This window comes from Dromaius novaehollandiae, chromosome 1 (assembly GCF_036370855.1).
Source record: "Dromaius novaehollandiae isolate bDroNov1 chromosome 1, bDroNov1.hap1, whole genome shotgun sequence".
In the NCBI taxonomy this organism is placed as follows: domain Eukaryota; kingdom Metazoa; phylum Chordata; class Aves; order Casuariiformes; family Dromaiidae; genus Dromaius; species Dromaius novaehollandiae.
In genome coordinates, this window is record NC_088098.1 from 8000233 (window position 1) to 8020693 (window position 20461).

Sequence of the window (20461 nt, forward strand, 5' to 3'; positions counted from 1 at the left end):
TCTCTTAGCTCTTTGCATTCAAGAAGTGTAACACCAAAATAGCACAGGGATAGAGCTTTCATTTAAGGAAAAACATTTTGGGGAAAAGACCATATAAGGCAAATTTCAGCTTTGGAAGATGCAAATATTGTGAAAAGTGAAGGGACATTATGAAAACACAGAACTATAGCATACTTAATGAGTGGCAACACTGATAAGTAGATTACTATGCTTAGAATTATTTGCATGTTTTACAGTGTTCCTGATTTAGAACACGTCATCTCAGAGTACGCTAGATTGCACCAATGATTACGGTATAGTGAGTTCAATATCTTTTTGTGTCAATGGACTATAGGAACTCAAAAAATAAAGCATGCAGAGCTCTTAAAAAAATTAGAATGAAAAAAACCTTGGATAAAATCCAGCTTGGAGATTTATTCCCTCTTTTATGTGAAAAAAGTGAACATTCTTTATGATCCCTCTGGGCAGCATGGTTCTTCAGCCTTGTGAATTTTAATGAGTGTATGAAACTGTACAGATTTGACCAAAATTTATGAACAATGTAAATTTTAAGTTATCATCTACACATACCAAAAAAAATGCCATCTCCTCACCAGTTCCTTCTCACCCTGAACCCCTTTAAATCTTATAAACCTGATAAAAGGAGCTCAGGAGATGTCACAAGTTTAAACTGTTTTTCTGTCATGAGGTCAACGAGATTTCATCTATTTGCAGACAATTTTGTGATTTACAGTTCTCACATTCCAGTCTGGTTCCGACTGTAACAAGGTCCCAGTGACTGTCACATCCATGAGTCACGTTATTAATCCACTGCCAGACTGCGTTTGAACTGCTACACTTGTAAACCAGCCAGCACGAAGCACTCGTCTCTTGCAGACCGTCTGCTGGATCCTTGGTGAGTGCAAACTAACAACATTTCGCAGACTTCAGCACAGTTCCAGCAAAGTGCAGCCACGGACAATCTGCCTCTGCAAATTCCCTCAGTGCATATTTCAACTGCTATTGACTTATTAGGTGCCTAAATTGCAGTAGCATTTAAGTACTGCAGTCTTTATAGACATGCTATAAAGATATTTGATGTCAGTGACAACTGACTGTTTCTTCTACTGCACTCGTTTACAGAAATAAATCAGGAAGAATTCAGTTGGTACATTTAATAACACATTTTAGCAATCAGTTCTACCAGTGTCATCTTACCATCATCTTCTGTACTAATAAGCCATTGAAGTTAATAACAAATTCACTCACTACAACATGGATCTCGAGGCACACAGTCTGATTACATTCCTCTCTTGCATGGAAAGGGTTTAAGTCTTCACTGGCAGACCATGGGCACAAGTATTATCCTAATAAATGCATGAGAATGTGAACCGCACAATTATGTTGCAAATGCATTTTAAAAATCAAATTGTTTTTATAAATAGACTACTGAATCCTGAATTCTGTGACATGACATTAAGAAACAGCAACAAAATTATTGCTCTTAGCCTGGAGAATTTCCAATTTAATAGAATACAGGAAACAATGATGCAGTCAGACAGACAGACAAACAAGGGGCTCTGAGAAAATAATGAGACAAAATCACCCACAGCATATGACAGACTTAGCAAATGCTAGTTTCCTTTTCTATCATGGAGGGAAAATTTAAGGAGGAATTTCAAAGAGCATAACACAACAGCTACATAACTGCTAAATGAAGTTCTGCTAAGCATGAGGGGCAAGACGGGAAAAACACAAAGGCACTTGCTTTGAAATTCAGACAGTTTGAAAACGGGTGTTGAAAGGTGGTAACAAGGGTGAAGATGAAGTTGCTGCTTCTACAGTGACTCAGATGAAAGGAGGGCACTTTCAAATGAAAGGAGGCTGGTGTGGTAGAGCAAACAGCAAGGGATGTCAAAAGTAAGGCAAACTAGCTGGGACGTTGCAATAGCTTTCACAGCAGCATTTGATATAGGATAAGACTGCATTTGTCAAAGCCACAGAAAGGGTGTTTTAAAATAGAAGTGCAAGGTGATGAAAGTCTGTACAAGGGTTTTAGCTGGAAGTGGGCAGGAAAGGCCATATCCCAGAACTGTTGTGCAGAAGGAAGATCAAAACTTTGACTTTGTTTGGATCTAGTGTATAAGTGACCTAACCAGGCAAGATGACCTTTCTGACAGTCAACACAACCTAGAAACAGGTAGCAGTTATCCAGAACTCCATTTTAGCACTCCTGTGCTTGATATTGAGAAAAAGAAAGTGACAATATCATGATTTCAGTTTTGATAGACTGTAGGAGGTTGGAGGAGGTAGGATCAAGCAAAAGGAGGAAAACAGAACTACTACCTGTCCATTCAGAGCATGCAGCTGAATTTGTATTCGTGGAAGGGATTACTCCAGAACAGAGGGCACACAGAGGGAAGAGGGAAGAAAAGAAGCCAGTAGACTGTTTGCAGAAAATGGAAAGGGAAAAGGAGAAAGTTCATCTGAGGTATACAGGAAAAGTCAAGCGGAAAAAGAGACAGCAAAGATTAGACTACCACAGACCAGAGGACAAGTTGTCAAGAAGATAAACAGATATAACAGTACTGAAGACATTGGGGGAACACCAAGGAGGAGGAGATAATATTAGTTGAAAGTTTACTTAAGAATAGATGAGAAAAATTTTGAAAGTGGTCTCTGGGGAGTGGAAGACATTACATATTGCATGAGAAAGATCTAGGTCAGATTTAGGGGATGTGACTCCATAATGACATGGCTAACATGGAGTTTTCTTTTTAGATAAAAATAGATTAGAAAACACATTTAAACAGTCAGTCAAAGGTTAGCAAGAAGAAAGAGGAAAAGCAGGGAAGGAGTGGTCATTGTGGAAGACTGGAATGATAAGGTCTCTGGCATAACCAGGTGGGCTAGAGAGGTATAATGGATGAGAAATATCCACAGGTATACTAGGGCAGAAGAAGATGAAGAGAGCTAGGTGTGTGCCTGTGTGGAAGTCTTGTTACATCCTTTCTAGCCCCTGTGGGAGACAGTCAATGACAGGAATTGGAAGCTGGAGTAGACATACCACCTAAAACTAAAATTGGCAGTTTATTTTGGATGCCCTACACTTGTCCAAATATTGAGTTAAGTACTCACAAGTCTAACTCAAGTTAAAGGAAGCTATTTGTATTCAGGGTGGAATTCTTATCATCAGACATCCACCATCAGCAGGGTAGATGCCCACATTTGAGCTGGTCACCCTCGGCTCCCTTCACAGCCAGTGAAGAGAAATGTGTACCTCTAAGGAACAATTTAGGCTGATTTGTTTTTACTCCCACATTTGGATGAGATGAATTAGTCTATTAGCTCAGTGACTGTAAAGGTGACCTTCGGTAACCATTTCAAACCTCAGTGTTTATGATATAAATATGTGACCTGCTTTTGGTCAGCTGAATTCCACCTTTGGCTTAAGCTTTTTTCTTTTTTTTATTTTTAAACATCATCAAAATAATGACCCTGTCTTTAGTCAGGAATACTCAAAAATCATTTTAGAATTGTTCTGAAATGTCTGAACAAGTCGTGTAGGCTGAAATCACATAAAAATCCACCAGGAGCATGAATTATATTGTATCCTGTTACTGGTAAAATTCTGCAGTCCTAAAGGCATTTATAGTTATTCTGGGTTAAGCCAAGATACCCATGTTAGCACTAATGGTTTCTTTTACATTTGATCATGCTGATGTATCACTTTCTGTGTAAACTCACAGGGAATTAGGTATATGTTTGTCACCCAGCCAGATTGCAGTACACAGAAACCTTACAGCAAAGGACAGTATGCTATTTAATTTTTACTTATATATTTCTTTGTACTAGTAAGAGAGTCATAGTTTTAATTCTGTGTATTTTCATATGTAAAAAAGAATGTGAAAGCTATTAATATTATAATGCAGGCTCCTTCACTATTCCTGTAATGACAGCAGAACAGAAAACTACCTCCATCATATCCCCTCTAACATCTGTTTGCCTTTTTTCATGCATACACATTTGGGACAGATTTCTTAAATGTATTCACCTCTATAACTAATTAGTCAATCATCCCAGAGCCTATAGAAAAAAGGGTAATCTCATGCAAGAGACCTCGGCTGGAGATGATATCAAATAAACATGAATTATGTCAGTTATAAAAAAAAGCAATATCATCCACACTTTCTTTTGGGTGTGTATTTATCATTAACCCCACCATAAGGGCCCAAACTTACTCAGTTTGTAAAAGGAAGGGTTGGAGGTTTCAGATGCTGATGCTCACCTCCAGTCGATCTGTACTTCTGCAAGACCACTGAAATACAGGGAAGGATGGCTCGGCATTGCTCTTTGCACTTGCACGACATACATGACCCATTTATCTCCCTTAGTGCAGGCTAGGATGGCTCTAAGAGTCTTTTAACCAATGACCTGAAAGAAACACATAACTGCTGCAGCAGCCGTGGATTGCTGGACTAGGAGACTATGGCCAGGCCTCCTTGACTCTCTCTGCAAATACTGTACCAAGCCAGTTGTGCTGGCTGTGTGCTGCTAGGAGTGTTGTCATCTAGCTATTTCAGCTAGCTTTCCATCACCAAGAAGCAGCTTTCAGGCCTTTCCAAAGCTCTGCTGTCTTTCTGTTTAGGAGTTAGGCAAAAAGAGCTGAAAGCTTAGACTGGCCTTCTTCATCCCAACACTGTTTAAAAGCACTTCACCTCATTAGTCCAGTATCTGCCAACGCACTGGCATTCTGAAAGGGAATTCTTCTTCCCCATATGTCAAAGAAAGAACAAACACTTCAGACCAAAAAAAAGCTTTAGAATTAGTAACATGTACTCCAATCTGACCCCAAATTTGATCCCACACAGACCTGTGAAGAATTTTCTATTGTCTCTCAAAGTAAAAAACATTAGAATTTATAGAAATATAGGATGCAGGAAACCACAAGAGGGACCATGGGTCTGTCCTTAGTAGTTAGGCACCATAGGATCACTTAGTCAGAAAGCAATGCTCTGACACAAAGAACAGATCTTTATGGAGGATAAGTGACATTACAGCAGTCATAACACCATGCTGTCCTCCACTTCTACAAACCTCACCTAAGCAATCAAACTCTAGACCAACAATAAAAGACTAAAACCTACAACTGTGTGTCACAGGAAAAGATCAGAAGATATTGAAGGTCTCTTCCTTTAACAGGATGGAATTTTTTAAATACAACCCTGGGATGACCCAATAGTCCCTGTTTGTATAATCATAGGGAAAAAAAACCCTCTGGAACCCAAATCTGACAGTTATTTAATCTAGAGTATGCCTCAGGACATATTAAACACGTTTCTATTATAGTTTGATTTACCAGAAGGACAAGAGTACCCTAATCACATCTTTTATCTGTGACTGATTAATATTCACCATATTCCCTCCCAAGCTCTTAATCCTTTTCCATAATATAAGTATTAGAATCATAGAAGCATGGAAAAATTTAGGTTGGAAGGGACCCTGGAGATCTCTGATCCAGGCTCCTGCTTCAAAGGAGGGCCAGCTTCAAGTTTAGATCTAACTGGTCAGGCCCTTACCTAAGCAAGTCTTGAAAATTTCTGAGGACAGAGATTTCACACCCTCTCTGGTCAACCTGATTCACTGGTTAACCTTTCTTGATGAATACAAGGAAAAAAGTTATTACAATCAGAGTTTTTCATGTTGCAAATTGTGACTGCCGCTTCTGGTTTTCTTGCTGTACACTTCTGAGAAGAGTTTTGCTCCATCTTTGCTGCACCTCTAGTTTACACAGCTGAAGAGAGAAACAAATCACCCCTACCATTAGCCTTCTTTTCCCCAGATTAAACAAATTTCGTTTCCTCAGCCTCTTCTCATGTGTCTTATGCTCCAGCCATTTAACATCTCGGTGGCCCTCCACAAGATTCTCCCCAGTTTATCAATATCCCACTCGTACTGGGGAGTGGGTAAGGGGTGACAATACTGGACACAGTATTCCAGATTAAAACTCACAGGTGCTGAGTAGAAGGAAAATCACTTCCCTCAGTCTACTGGCTATGCTCTTTATAATGTAGCCCAGTATGCAGTTAGCCTACACACAGCAAGCACACACTGCTATTTTGGCTTGTTAATCATCAGGACCCTCAAGTCACCTTCATCTGAGCTTCTGCCTACTTAGTCATTCCCCTCCCCTGTTAATGTACAGGGTCAATCAGTCCCAGATGCAGGACTTTGCATTTGCCTTTGCTGGATCCCATGGTGTCCTCTGAAGGGCAGCCCTGAATATGTTAAACAGTATAGACCCAATACACCAACCCCTTAGGAATATCAAAGTAGCTGACACAATTTAGATTTCAAAGAATTGAACACTGTACTCTGAATCTGGCAGGCCAGCCGGTTTTTCATCCACCTTGTCGTCCACCCATGGAGTTCATATTTTCTTTAGTTACAATATGACTACAAGGCAATTATGGGAGACCCTATCAAAAGCCTTACTGAAGTCAATCTATCCTTGCTTCTTCCATTACCCTCAAGTTGCAACGTTATTATTTTTGCTGTCCATATTCATGGTACTGCACTTCATGTTATTAAATTTCATCCTATTTGAATCATTCCAGGAAAGACATCTAATTCTTTTTCTACAGTGACAGGCACCCCTTCAATACTGGCAACAGTTCTAGTTTTTGTACCAACTTCCAGTCTGCATGTATTGTTCCTTACTCATCAGCTAGAAGTTAATTTATTAAGGAAGAGTGATTCTAGACTGTTTCCTAAGGAGCACAACAGGTACACTATTTCAACCTGATATTTCAATTTACCTTAATGCGTTATAGTTTCCTTTTCAGACAAGTTATCTATTTTACAACTCTTTAATAAACAATCATCATAATTACTATACTTAAAATGTCTTGCTTAATTCTAAATTGACTAAATTACAGCATTATCCATTTCTCAGTTTGCTGTCTATAAAAGACATGAAATTATGTCAAAACATGATGCTTTTCATCCAACTTCCTCTTTCTGTCTTGTCCCTGATTATTCTTTCCTTCACAAATTTATTCTAGTTCTTCTGATACCAAGATTAAATAAACAGCTCAGCATTTGTTTTAACGATTTCCTCTCCTACACTCTCCATCCTTCATAAAGGGGCATGATATGTTAAAGATTAAAATGTCTAAACTCTTTGAAATGATGCACAACCTGAAAGAGTGAGAGTCCTGCTTCATATAATGAAGTTTCTTCCTATTCATACCTGTGTACTCCCAGATATATTTCTATGTCATGCAGAATTCTAAAACAGTTAAAATAATTGAGGAACTCTTGTAACCTATAATGATGAAGACATCTACATCTCTAAGCAGTTGATATGAACACCAGAAAAGCCAAAGAAAGAGCTAAACAGAACTATTCCAAGTGTATGACAGACTCTGAGGGATGTGTGTCTAGAGCTTATACGGGCGTTGCTTCCAAAACAGCTCCACCTCTGGTTTCTATTCACACAGGGCTTGCAGAGTGCAGTCCAGGAAGGTCACTTCCTCACTTTTTATTATGTAGCTGCCTACATCTCCCTACACAGCTAAGAAAATATGGATGAACTACCACTATGTTTTAAACAAGCTGGTGAGAAACACTTAAAGTAATGTTAAAAAAAAAAAAAGGATAAAAGAAAAAACAGAGGAAAAGCACTTAAAACAACTTAAAAAATAACAACAAAATAAGGAAGCTGCACAGTGACTAGTTCCTGGGAATGAAGTGAGGTGAACCACATCTCTGAATGTGTAACTGGCCTAAAATGGAAGAAGCACTGTTATCTGTAGAGAATGGCAATGGAAATAGGAGACATGGTAACAGAACCCAAATTCATTTGTATGACGATGCTGTCCAAGTAGTTGACAGAGCAAGTCCTCAAAGCCACAGGTCAAGGGTGTGATATCAAGAAAGCTAGCATGATGGCCAAGTGAGGTAAGGCTAGTAACACATCTATTTATGCTTTAGAAGTGCTGGAAAAGTGCAGTGTGACAGAGGAGAGAACAGTTCTGGTTCTTGGCAGATGTGTGAAATACTGTGTGCTCTACGTGGAACCAGAGAATGCACAATGGACCTCTGAATCCTCCTAGCCAGGGCCCAGACGCTCTCTGAAATAAAAACCGAGACATAGGTCTGGCTGCAAGCATTGGAACTAAGCTGAAAACACATGTGATTACTTGTGTAGGTAACAAGAGAAACTGGAGTATAAAATATACTAGACAGCCAATAAACCTGTCTTACAAACTTCCCTTTGTCCTCAGTCAAGAAAAAAAAAAAAAATCAAACGTAGTTGAACATGAATGCCAAATGTTTAAGAAAAGAAAGACAATTGTTGTTAGATTTTTTCCTCCCCGTGAGAAAGATGGTAAAAAATATTCAAACTATCCAAAGAATTTTCCCAGCTCTATACCCGAACTGTGCTTCCTATAGGCTCCTTTGGAAGTTAGCACATTAAAAGTTTCTTTACACATTACTACCATCTATACATTCTGTAAATTCAGCTGGTAGAGCCTCTCTGCATCATGATCTCCATCAGCACCTTTTTCAACAGGGGAAGTGATCTAAAACCATACCACATTCACTAAATTATAGTCACACAATGATTTGCAAGAGGACATGAGATACTTTCCACAAGAAATAATGCATTTCAGGTTTTAAAGAAGTTCTCTCAACTTTTGTAACACCACACTTTTCCAAAGCAATAGGAATCTATGTGATTTGATATCTACAGGACATTAAATGACAAAATCACAGAATATTTGATGTTGGAGGGGACCTCTGGACATTGGCTTGTTGAACACCCCTGCTCAAAGAGGGATCATCTAGAGCAGGTTGCTCAGGGCCGTGTTCAGCCAGGTTTTGAATATCTCCAAGGATGGAGACTCCACAACCTCTCTAGGTGGCCTGTTCCAGTGTTCAACCACCCTCACATTAAATATATATATATATTTTTTAAATGGGATTTCCTGTATTTCAATTTGAGATCATTGCCTCTTGACTGGTTACTCGCCACCACTGAGAAGGGTTTGGCTCTGTTACCTTTACTCCCCTGTTCAGCTATTTATACACATTGATAAGATCCTCCCTGAATCTTCTCTTCTCCAGGCTTAACAGTCCCAGCTCCTTATTTGGGAGATGCTCCAGTTCCTTTTCAGTCATATTTGCAGCCCTTTGCTGGACTTGCTCCAGTAGCTCCATGTCTCTTGTACTGGGAACCCAGAACTGGGCACGCTACTCCAGATGTGACCTCACCAGTGCTGAGTAGAGAGGAAGGATCTCTTCCCTTGACCTACTGGCAACATTCCACTTAATGCAGCCCAGGAGGCTGTTGGCTTTCTTTGCCACGAGGCACATTGCTGGCTCATGTGCAGCTTGTCCACCAGGACTCCCAAGTCCTTCTTGGCAAAGCTGCTTGGCCCCTGACCAGGTGCACAGGGCTAGTCCTACCCAAGTGCAGGACTTGGCAATTCCCTTTGTTCAGCTTCATAAGTATCCTGTTGGTCCATTTCTCCAGTTTGTCAAGGTCTCTCTGAATGACAGCACCAACTATCTGGTGTATCAAACACACCTCTCAGTTTTGTGTCATCTGTAGACTTGCCGAAGATGCACTCTGTCTCATCATCCAGGTCATTAATGAAGATGTTAAACAGTACTGGCCCCAGTATCATCCCTTGGAGTATACCACTAGCAACAGTCTTCTAGCTGGCCTTCATGTCACTGATGACAACCCTCTGAGCCCAGCAATTTAGCCAGTTTTCACATCACCTCGCTGTCCAATTATCTAGCCCATACTTCATCAGTTTGTTTATAAGGATGTTGTGGGAGACAGTGTCTACAGCCTTGTTAAAGTCAAGACCAAGCTAGTCATCTCATTGTAGAAGGCTATGAGGCCTGCCAGGCATAATTTCCCCTTCATAAATCCATGTTGACCCAATCACCTTTTTGTCCTTAGTATGTTTGGGAATAGTTTCTGGGGAGATTTGCTCCTTCACCTTCCCAGGGACCAGGATGAGGCTCACTTGTCTATAGTTCCCCAGATCCTCTCTCTTGCCTTTTTTGAAGCTGAGTGGCATTTGCTTTCTTCCAGTCCTCAGGAACCTCTCCCAGTCACCATGACCTTTCAAAGATAATTGTGAGTGGCCTTGCAGTGACCTCGGCCAGCTCCCTCAGCACACATGAATGTATTCCATCAGGTCCCATGGACCTTTTGTATGTCCAGATTGTTTAAATGTTCCCTAGCTTGATCCTCCTCCACTGAGGGTAAGTCTTCCTTTCACACTGGTTTCAGGGGTCTGAATTGCTGAAGACCAGTCATACCAGTAAGACTGAGGTGAAGAAAGCACCGAGTATCTTGGCCTTTTCCATGTCCATTTGTCACCCGGCATCCTGCCCCATTTAGGAGAGGGCCCACATTTTTCCTAGCCTTTCTTTAGCTGCTGATATACCTGTAGAAGCCTTTCTTCTTGTCCTTCATGTCCCTCAACAGATTCAACTCCAGATGGGCTCTGACTTTCCTTACCCCATCCCTACATATTCAGACATTGCCCCTATATTGCACCCAAGTCACTTGTGCTTGCTTCCACCTCCTGTATACTTCCTTTTTGTGTTTGAGTTTCTCAGGAGTTCCTTGTTCATCCATGCAGACCTCCTGTCACTCTTGCTTGACTTCCTGCTTGTCAGAACGGACCATTCTTGACCTTGGAGCAGATGATCCTTGAAAATCAACCAGCTGCTCTGGATCTCTCTTCTCTCCAGGGCTAATCTCTTGAAGACCTTGGAGAAGTTCCAGTCATTCTCTTTCTCATCATCTCTGATGCTGTGAAGTCTGCTGACCTTCCCCTGCAGGTTCTTACTTGGCAACACAGATCCTCCACCAATGCACACCTCCTGCAGGCAAGGAGTTCCTCTCCCCCAATCCCAGCAAGAGGCATCCCTACAGCCCCAGGCCTGGAGCACTGCATCTTCCCTTGGGAGCCTGGTCGAGATCAAGGCTTCTGACATTGCAGGGATAGTTGCTCCAACAGGTGCTGGGAACCTTGCCTTGTGCTGCATTTCCACACCATGGCTAAGCACATTTATACTGTTCTTGGCCCTCCTGTATAAATTAATGCTTCCGCCAGCTGTTTCCAGGAACTGTACTCTAGGACAGCAGACCTCTATAGGCCTCTCCCTAGCTGCAAGGGTGCCTGGCCCTCCATTATCAGGAATGAGCCGGAACAAAAGCTCAAAGCATCCTTTGATGCAGAACAACTGACATAGCTTATTAGAAGCTGCTGGAGATTATTGTAAGTCATGGTCTCCTGGAAGGCCATTATCCTTTCCTAGCAGCAGCAGGTGCCCTGAAGTTCTTTAAGGAGTTCCCAGAGTCCTCTGATAATCCCAGAAGTTGTTCCCAGGAGATCTAGAAGATCTCAAAGCAGGACTCAAAAAGTGCTGCACAAACTGCTCTCTCTGTTGGCTGTGCTCTGATGAAGGAGGTGAAGGAGGAACCAGGTGGTAATCTATAACCAAGGCTGCCATCTCTGGAATAGGAACTGATTTACGGATACCTTAAGCTAGAAGTGAACTACTTTTGGATGTGCTGATAGATGCTTGTCCACACTGTAAAATACCTACCAACTCTGACATAAATTTGCTTCTTATCAGGCCAAGGATTAGGAGATGCTAAAAGATGTGTGTACCTCACAAAATTTAGGCCCAGACTTACAGTGTTATTTGTCACACTTTTATACAAGTTCCAAAACTCACCATATCACAAATAATGCACCTCACCTGGTAGTGAGGCAAAGCTGGCCTGACCGATTGAAGGCAGTGTGAGGACAGCAAAAGCAATTACATAGATAGGCAATTATAGAAGAAATGAAGCAAAAAACCTGCCAAACCCAGCCTTGTAATAAATGGGTTCCCCAAAGAAAAAGAGAGTGCTAAGAAGCTAAGGAAAATATTAGGATAAGAACTAAATTCTGTACAGTAAGAACAAAACCTGGGCCACCTTTTGCTTCAGAAGTCCACATAGGATCTGTTGCACCTTCATAGTGATATTCTTCTGGCATTATTCATGCTAAAGACCAACTCAGTTCCAGAAATTAAGCAAGTTGTTTCGAACTTGCCAGGTCATTGCCCGATTTTCCTAGATTTTGCAATGCTATACAAGTTAGTTTGCATGCCATACTATGTAAGCCTTGCTGTAATTACAAGCTGTTGTTTCCACTGTGAAAAGAGAATCTGGCAATGGACAAACATTAGCTCTCAAAGAGCACACTACAGAGCAAGGAGTGATTTCCATACACCGCATGTAGCAGCATAGGCATGAGAGAGGAGTAATCATCTACTTTGGTTTTGTGGATTCAGTTCAGACGCTTAACATTAATGCTCCTCTGTATGTTCAGGCACAGTGCAGAAGAAAAATTCTAAGTATTGTGCTAGATCAAGAATTGTGCATTGTGCAAAAACCAGCCCAGTGCGGTGTTAGTTATTAAAACATTGCCAAGCATCTTGCTCAATCTCACTTGCAAGTCTGAAAAGCTAAAAGACTCTTCTACCATAAGGTCTATCAGAACTGCCAGTGCTCAGCTCCTACTATAATTCCAGGAGAAACAAAGAGGGAGTATTGAGAGCACGAAAAGCAATTGAAACTATGAAAGATTATTTATAATTCCCCAGCATGGAAATGAAATTCAGATTGTCATAATGATTGAATTGTGCTTAGTTTCTGTATTGCTGCACTGATTGGGAATGGCAGCCTGCATATAGCTTTACAAAAAAGCAAAATATTTCTCTTTTTGAATCCTGTGCTTTCAGCAATATAATATATGTATTTTTAAGACGCCTCAGTCCTTATAGGAATTCTGTTTATATTAGGGTTGAAAGGTTTGAAGTGCTTTCTGGATGAATGACTCAAGGGCAGCACTTCCCCTGCTCCTTTGTGTGGCTTCAAAGCAGGCTGGCAAGCCCGGCTGCGGCGAGCATGCGGCGGTCTGCGAGGCGTGTGGGAGGGCTGGGGTGAGCGAGAGAGCAGTTGTTGCTGAAGGAGTGCCAAAAACGCCTGAGTGTTTGCTATTTGACGAGAGAAAAACCTCATCCCCAATTTTTGTGGATGAATAAGCGACATAACCATGTCCAAACTGAGGCAGTTTAACAGCAGCAGCCAGCAGGTTTTTCAGACATACCTGAACTGTGCTCCTGCAGTGTTGAGGTGCACAAAGTACAGCTAAACAAATTAAACTGCTCTCAAAGCCAGTCAGTTAAAAAACAATCTGCAGTATGGATACGCCCTTGGATAAGGTCTTGCTCCTCAACAAGGCACAATTAATGTGCTGTGCTGGAAAATTTTGTTACAGAATTCTTTGGGCAAGTCATCCATGTATCCTCATATCATTTCCCATCTTCAGAGGCATTCACCGGCCTTTCTGCCACATCTCAAGCAGAGACAGCTTCCCTCTCAGAAGTGCATACAGCAGTTAATCCCCTCTATGGGGACACTAACTGCTACCAGAGTACAAATTAGTATTGAGTGCTGAATATTCACATCTGCTGTTAACATCATTAGGAATTTAAGGCCAAATCATCTAACCATGAAAACTGTTTCACAGGTTAAGGCCACCCAGGCTGGGAAAGCATCGGCTGCTCTTTGCATCTATTTGTGTTTGCAGAATAATGTTGGACTCTCCTAACACGGGCTGCTAAATCTGATGCTGAACTGCAGTCCACACTTCCCACTCTGGAGTGTTGCGTTGGGGTTGCTGTAGCAAAACGCATCCAGCCTGAAGAAGGCTGCTGAAGGAAATATGGATGAATATATAAAATGTGCTTCTGAACATAAGTAACTTGCAGCACACTAAAGCCCACTTAAAGTATCCTTTGTGATCAACAGCAGCATTAAGTAGCTCGATAACAGAGAGCACATTCAAGGGAAGAAAAACAGCTGCAAGAAGCAGAAGTTACTGAGGATCCATTAGTGACATTTGGACATAGGTCCAGAGGTACTTGAAATAAAGATGCCTCACAGTTTGTATAAAAGTAAAAGCCATACCAAAAGTGGTTCTGCCCAGTAATGTGTGGATAATCAGGAGCACACAGGTTGTCTAGAGGGAAACTTGTCACTCACCAAGGACTGCTGAATAAGATTATATGAGACATTTAGCTTCCTTCTCTCTCTTGCTCAGTTTAATAAAAAGAATTAGCCAAAGTGAAAGTAAAAAATACTAAAAAAATCTTTACGAACATTATTGTCTCCCTAGCAACTACTGCTAGTTTCATCGTAATTACAGATCTACTTGATCATATCTCAGATGGTGCTTAAGAGTGTAATTCTGTTTGCGTATGTTGGGGGGGGTTACAGGGTTGGGGTTTAAATATCAAAATATTTATTCTTTGAGAGTCCACATCAGGCTCGCTGTAACTCACAGCTGCACGATCACTGGACCCATACTACCTAGGAACTTCAAGGCTGATGTGAGTAACACAGGCTATGATGCAATCACTGCAAAGCACTGGGGTTTTAATCATCTGTTTGTTCTCATCCATGTCAAGTAATTAGCTACATTCATTTGTAAAGGCCACCCCAGAGGTAAACGATGCAAACAAAGGGTGGAAAAGCATTTCAAAGTTAAAGAGTCAGACTAAGCAGCAAACCTGTTTTCTAGGACAGCAGTGAATTAAGAGCTCAGAGAAAACTCAATTTCCCAGAATTTCCTTCACTCTCATGGTGGTTCACCAGTTCCCTGGACACAAGCTCCTTTGTGTCTGGCCTAACCACTGTCTTCCTTTCGCCATTCAGGGAATCCCCGTTCACTCCAGTAACGTGGAGTGGGCGTCTGGTCCTCGGCGCTCAGCTCCACCAGCTGCTGCATGAGCAACACCTCTCTGACCTCCAGCTTTCCCACGAGGCTCTTCAACTTTGTCCTCAGCATAGTACTTCCTTTCCTCACTTGCTTAATAGGATACTATATTGAACTTAGAGTGTTTTTGTGTTTGTTTGTTTTTGTGTTTGTGGGTTTTGGTTCTGTGGCCCTGCTTCGCAAATACCAAAAAACCCATGTTTTGTGGTGCAAATGGAAGCTCACAGCTACTTACCTGGGGCTTCACATAAGGGCAGGATTGGTCCCGGCCAATGACCTTGAGCCAATTTTTCTTGTATCCCTACTTGCAATGCTCTTGATGAGCTACTCTAAGCCTAGTGGTGTGGTATTTTCAGAGGGGAAAGCTGACCCCTTCATTTTTTAAAGAAACTCTATAATTACAGAATGAGCAGGGACTTACTTCTATGGCAGATTGCTGCTCCTGCTAAATGTTATCAAATTTTGTATATATATTTGTTTATTATGTGACTCTAAGCTACAGATTATTTATCTCAAATCAAACAATTAAGGCACAAATGGTAAGACCTATGTATGAAGTTGAGTTTTCAGGTGAAAACTGGGCAAGCAATCAAGGAATGCTCATATATTGTCTTAGAAGTGCATTCAAATTTCATTTCAGTCATTACCTCCTCCATACGTTATTTTCTCTGACATCTTTTTAATAAGCCATTTCTAAACTATCAGTTAATACAGTAAGTTGAAACTCTTCTTCATGCAGGAAGGTAAAAAAGTCCTGCTCCTGTCAACTTTATTTTAAATAACCTTTTTTGAACTATCATTGTCTTCTTCTGGATTGAGACCGAAGTTATGAAAAACCTGTTTAGAAGAAATTTTCTTGTATGGTAGCATGACATCAAAGTTGTTTTCTAAAATATTTATTGTGATAAGTTTAGATGGAATTGTTTTCTTTCTCCCTCATGCCTCCAGACTTCCCCCAGACAAATGGATTTTCTAGGGGCCTTAAAGACTTATTCCATCTTCCCTTAACACCTCATTTCCTGTAATATGTATCTGTAACCTTTGAGTCTGAACCTTCAATATTTTTAATTCAAATAAATATGGAATTAGAGATTTTATTATCCAGAACTGACTGATAGTTAGGAAGGAAAAGGAAGAAATACTCATATCAATAATACTGTCATGGCCTTAATATTCATACCAGACCACATATAGAAATATATTTTTTTCTGTGAGCACAATGTGTATGTTCATATTAGAACAGTTAAAGCCCAAGTAGGTTAACAAAGTGGCATCAGCCAGGGTTAAGCTAGACTAAACCCCCTGTATCGCCTCCTTCATTGCCACTGTTGTTTGGGAAGTTGGCTGCATGTCGACAGGGTTGGCAGTATCAGGCAGGAGATCTAGGAGACCAGACACGTTGTACTAGTCAACACACAAGGATGAATTCACCATAGGTGCAATATCATGCTGATGTTACTCGTAGAGCTTCAACATCACAATTGGCTCAAGCTAATCAAAGCCAACCAAAAGGAAGTTACCTTCCTCTAGTGCCGGCACTTGAGTTTGCACAGCCAAGTCAGTTCTAGGCAGATACTGGCTGGGTCGGAAACTGCCCCCAGCAAAACAAAACAAAACAAAACAAAACAAAATAAAACAAAAGATGAATGGTCAACAGAAAAAGTTCTGCAGTAAGATGATTGTGCAACCACAGTAGCTGAAGGGGCAAGAGGAAGAACCAGGCTATAGTTAATATAGAAACCACCTCCTACTTACCAGATCTGAGACATGCAGGATGTTGTTGTCTCTGACTCCTTTGCAAGGAAGAAAAAGCTGTCTCTGGGCTTCCCATATATTATGTTCTTTCCTTTCTCCTATCTGCTACATGTGACGTGTATGTGGAAACCTCAGTGCAGACAGAATCTGGGTAGAATTCAACACTGGAATGGTCAGAAGAAGAAAAAAAAAGTGAAGTTTCTTTAACTGAGACATTTAGGAAAAGAAAGAGAACAGTCAGGAGTAAAGGGCTTGGGGAAGGTAACCAGACAGGCAGAAGATTTAGTGCCAGTTTCATATCTGGCTGTAATATGCTACGTTTCCTCACATAAAAAGATAAAAATTGTTTAGATCCATAGCTGTGTAAGGCAGGATAACTGTCATGGGTAGGGAAAGGAAGTGAAGTTTATTTTTATAAGGTGAAGATAGAGTCTGTTTCAAATTTATGTACTTCCCAAAATGGGACTTTCCACACACCTGTGTAAATCTAACTTTAGGTGTGAGAATCATACTTTTGACAGATTTTCTCAGAATGGGTTCCAAGGCACCTGGGGAGTTGGGTTGGACTGATGCTTTAGGGGATCACAGTTGTATATTAAATATGAAGTCCCCAAAGCTTTTTGTATCACTAGAAATGATTTTTTTTCTTCTTTTATTTAAAACTGAAATTTTATTATTTATCTCTTATTTAAACTAGAAGATGTAAATGATGAAGAAGGATAGAAAATTTTGCAGGTTAAAAGAAAGCCTTTGTAGATAGGTACGGTTTTAGAGAGAAAGCCATTGATGTGATAAATAGCTTTCCTTACATTAGCAAGCAGTTTTGATTATTCAAAACAGCCAAACAATGATAGAATTAAGTACTACATTACCTTCTCAGAAACATTACATATCTTCAGTCTGGTCTTGATCTGAGATTACTGGCAGTGAACACATGCACATTTTACATATTATTTTGTGTATATTCATTTTAATATCTATATAACTATCACTACAGATAAGGCCATCACATAATGAAAAAACATTTTCTTCCTATTCTTTTAATTAATGCATGTATCAATGTGAATATGCTAGATAGCTAAAATCAAATTCAGAATCTGAAAAAAATCCCCAGCAAAGTAGTTACTTTTGCATTATTTGATTAATATCATGGGCTAAATTCCTCTCTGCAGAACCCTCCTCCCCTCAGTTGTAGAGTGAAATTTGGAAGAGAATTTGGCCTATTATGGTTAACACATGAGACAAGATTTTAAGACAAACATTTGTGGAAAATTCAGGCACCAGGTGTTCAATAACTATATATATAAACAATCAGGATTAGTGAAAATGCCATTTAGGGCTAGAGAGCCCTTTACGGGGGAGAAAAGCAGGGAAAAAATGCACTTAAGTCTCTGTTCAGCCTTAGGACAGCCACAATATATTTGTGTCTCTGTGCTCTTTTAAAATTTAGCCATCATTAACTCTTGACTTTTTTGGGCCTTCACTTTAACTGGATGAGCTAGAAAATTGCACATACACTATTAATTGACTGATAGTTTGATGCTTAACTTGAATAGTCCATTTGCCTAAGTAATTCTGTTTGATCCAAGGTGAGAGAAAGGCCTAGGAACAGAATCCAAGGCAGTTATGATCTAGAGAACTTAAGCATATGTATGGATGGCCCCTTCCAGACAGCTTGAATTAAAATGTCAGAGAGTCAAGCAGCAGAGCAGAAGTTAATGAATTGAAAACAGAGTCATTAAAGCTATCTCGTTGAAGTAGTTTCATAGCGTTCCTTGCTGTGTGTAACCATGTCAAGCACTGTTAGAAAGGACTCAGAGCTGAGGTATATACATATTGAGTTCTCATTTCAGCCAGCCTGGTAGAGGTGACTAATAAGGTTTTGTTAGATGAATTAGATCCTAGCTTTGTTAAATACATGAAAATGTGGCCTTCAACAGATTAATGTTTAAAGCACCTTTAAGTTGAGTGGGTGTCACATAAAAGAAGCAAATGTCTTGAAAACACCTTAGGGATTGATCGGTTACTTGGTTGTTTTCTGAGCAAAATTAACCGAGATAAGGTAATTTCCAAGGAAAACTTTTCTTTTTATTTTTTTAAAGTAGCACTGCATTATACATTGTAGATGAGTGAACAACTTTTTTTTCTGGAAAGTCAGGAAGATCTTAAGCCAGGCAGGAGATAATTTTTTCAGGATCTGTTTAACGAGCATTTAATAAGACTAGAGATTTTAGCCTGCTTACTGGTTAGTTTTTGGTTTACATTGCAAACACCCATTGCTGATTCGGAAGCCCAGCAGACAGAGCCCTCAGCTCAGAGTGGAGATTCCTGTGGTCCTAACTTAAGCTATTTTTGTCACTGTACTTGCTTGAATACCACAGATGTTTCCTCAGGTTTCTGCATCATTGTTCAAACCTGTTATGAAGTGCTGGCAATCTGCAGTAGGTCTGTGTGGCCTGTGCCTACACTAAATCCAAGTCAGCTAGATGTGCTAAATATCCACCTGGGGAGAGGCGCTGTGTGTTTCCTATATGCTCATGTTCTTGAACCATAGGTTTCCGCTTTTTTAAAAATAATACTTTTGCGGGGGGCAGAGGGGAGAAAGGCTTTAGGGATGCCAAACTTCACCAACATTCATGGATCTTCAAACAGTGGTGGTTGAGCTGATTAGTGAAAACATCTGTAAGTTAAATTCTGAGATGCTGTTTTCAATCTGGCTGAAACCAGAAACTATTGGGAATCTAGTGTGAAGGTTTAAGATTCACAGCTCAAAATCCAAAGCACACACATTTGTCTAAGTATCTAAATGGAAATATTTGAAACCAACAGATTGCCACCATCAGCCTTTTCATGTTTAGGGTAATAGAATTTTCCAATTTAATATAGGCTTAATTTATGAGATAGAGGCACATTATGCACTGTACAGCCCAACCATAAGATGAGCATAAGGGATAGCATTTTATTTTTATTTTATTCCTGAATGTGCCTTTAGTCTGCTTTCACTTCATGTGCAGTCTCATCACTTAGAACAGTCAAGAAGTACGCAAACATTTGCAGTAGAATAAGCCAGTGGGTGACTGGGGCATCTGATTATACTCCTGAAGGTCAAAGTAAAAGGAGAAATTGAAACTCCAAGTGATGCTGATATCTGAGTAGGGTTGGTAAGTACTACACTACTGCAAAGAAGAGGGATAAAGAGCTAACCCCATTTCACTGAGTAAAAACAGATTAAAAGTATAATCATTTGTATTTTGTTCAACGATATCATGGATAGGATGACTTTAGAAATGTTAGGATAAAATGATTTTCCTTTTCGAATAAGCTTTTGGAAAAGTTACAAGAAAGACTCTTCTTTTCTAATCGACCTTGTTCCCTTTGCTGCATGTAATATTAAGTCAAGTGGAAGTCTTACATACCCAAAACAACTGAAGAGTATACAAATTAATACAGCTGCAATCTACAGTATAGTCAGAGTCTTAAGGTAAGTTGATACAGAGGTGTAAAGAAAGAAGACCATTTCTGATCATGTTTACTCATACACATGTGCACAGTGTACCACTCACCTAAGAGGATAATCTCTTGGGGAGGTTCATATGAATAACATTAACAGAACAGACTCCAAAAATTTATCTGAGCCAGTTTTGTCACCCCTAAATCCGTAATCAACTGCATGAAAAAACACTGTCTGTTGGGAAATGTAACTAGTTTCTTTCCATATGACCCTGACTGTCCACTAGGAAGCACAGACAATCTGATGGAAAGATGGCACACTGGAATTTAAAAACATTTTCCCACAGTTGAACAGCTTATGAATCATAGGTTACCTTATCAAGCACAGTTCTGCTTTTAGCCTAGTTCAA

General features: G+C 40.2%; 1 long non-coding RNA gene across 1 annotated transcript in view; it reads right to left on the reverse strand.

The window, feature by feature from the left end:
• The window catches only part of LOC135328148 (uncharacterized), a 32247-nt gene extending 15321 nt beyond the window's left edge, over positions 1-16926 (reverse strand). Inside the window, exon 1 of the long non-coding RNA XR_010388894.1 lies at positions 16602-16926. This is a non-coding gene — a long non-coding RNA (uncharacterized LOC135328148). The remainder of the gene's footprint in view (positions 1-16601) is intronic.
• Between the last annotated feature and the right edge of the window lie 3535 nt (positions 16927-20461).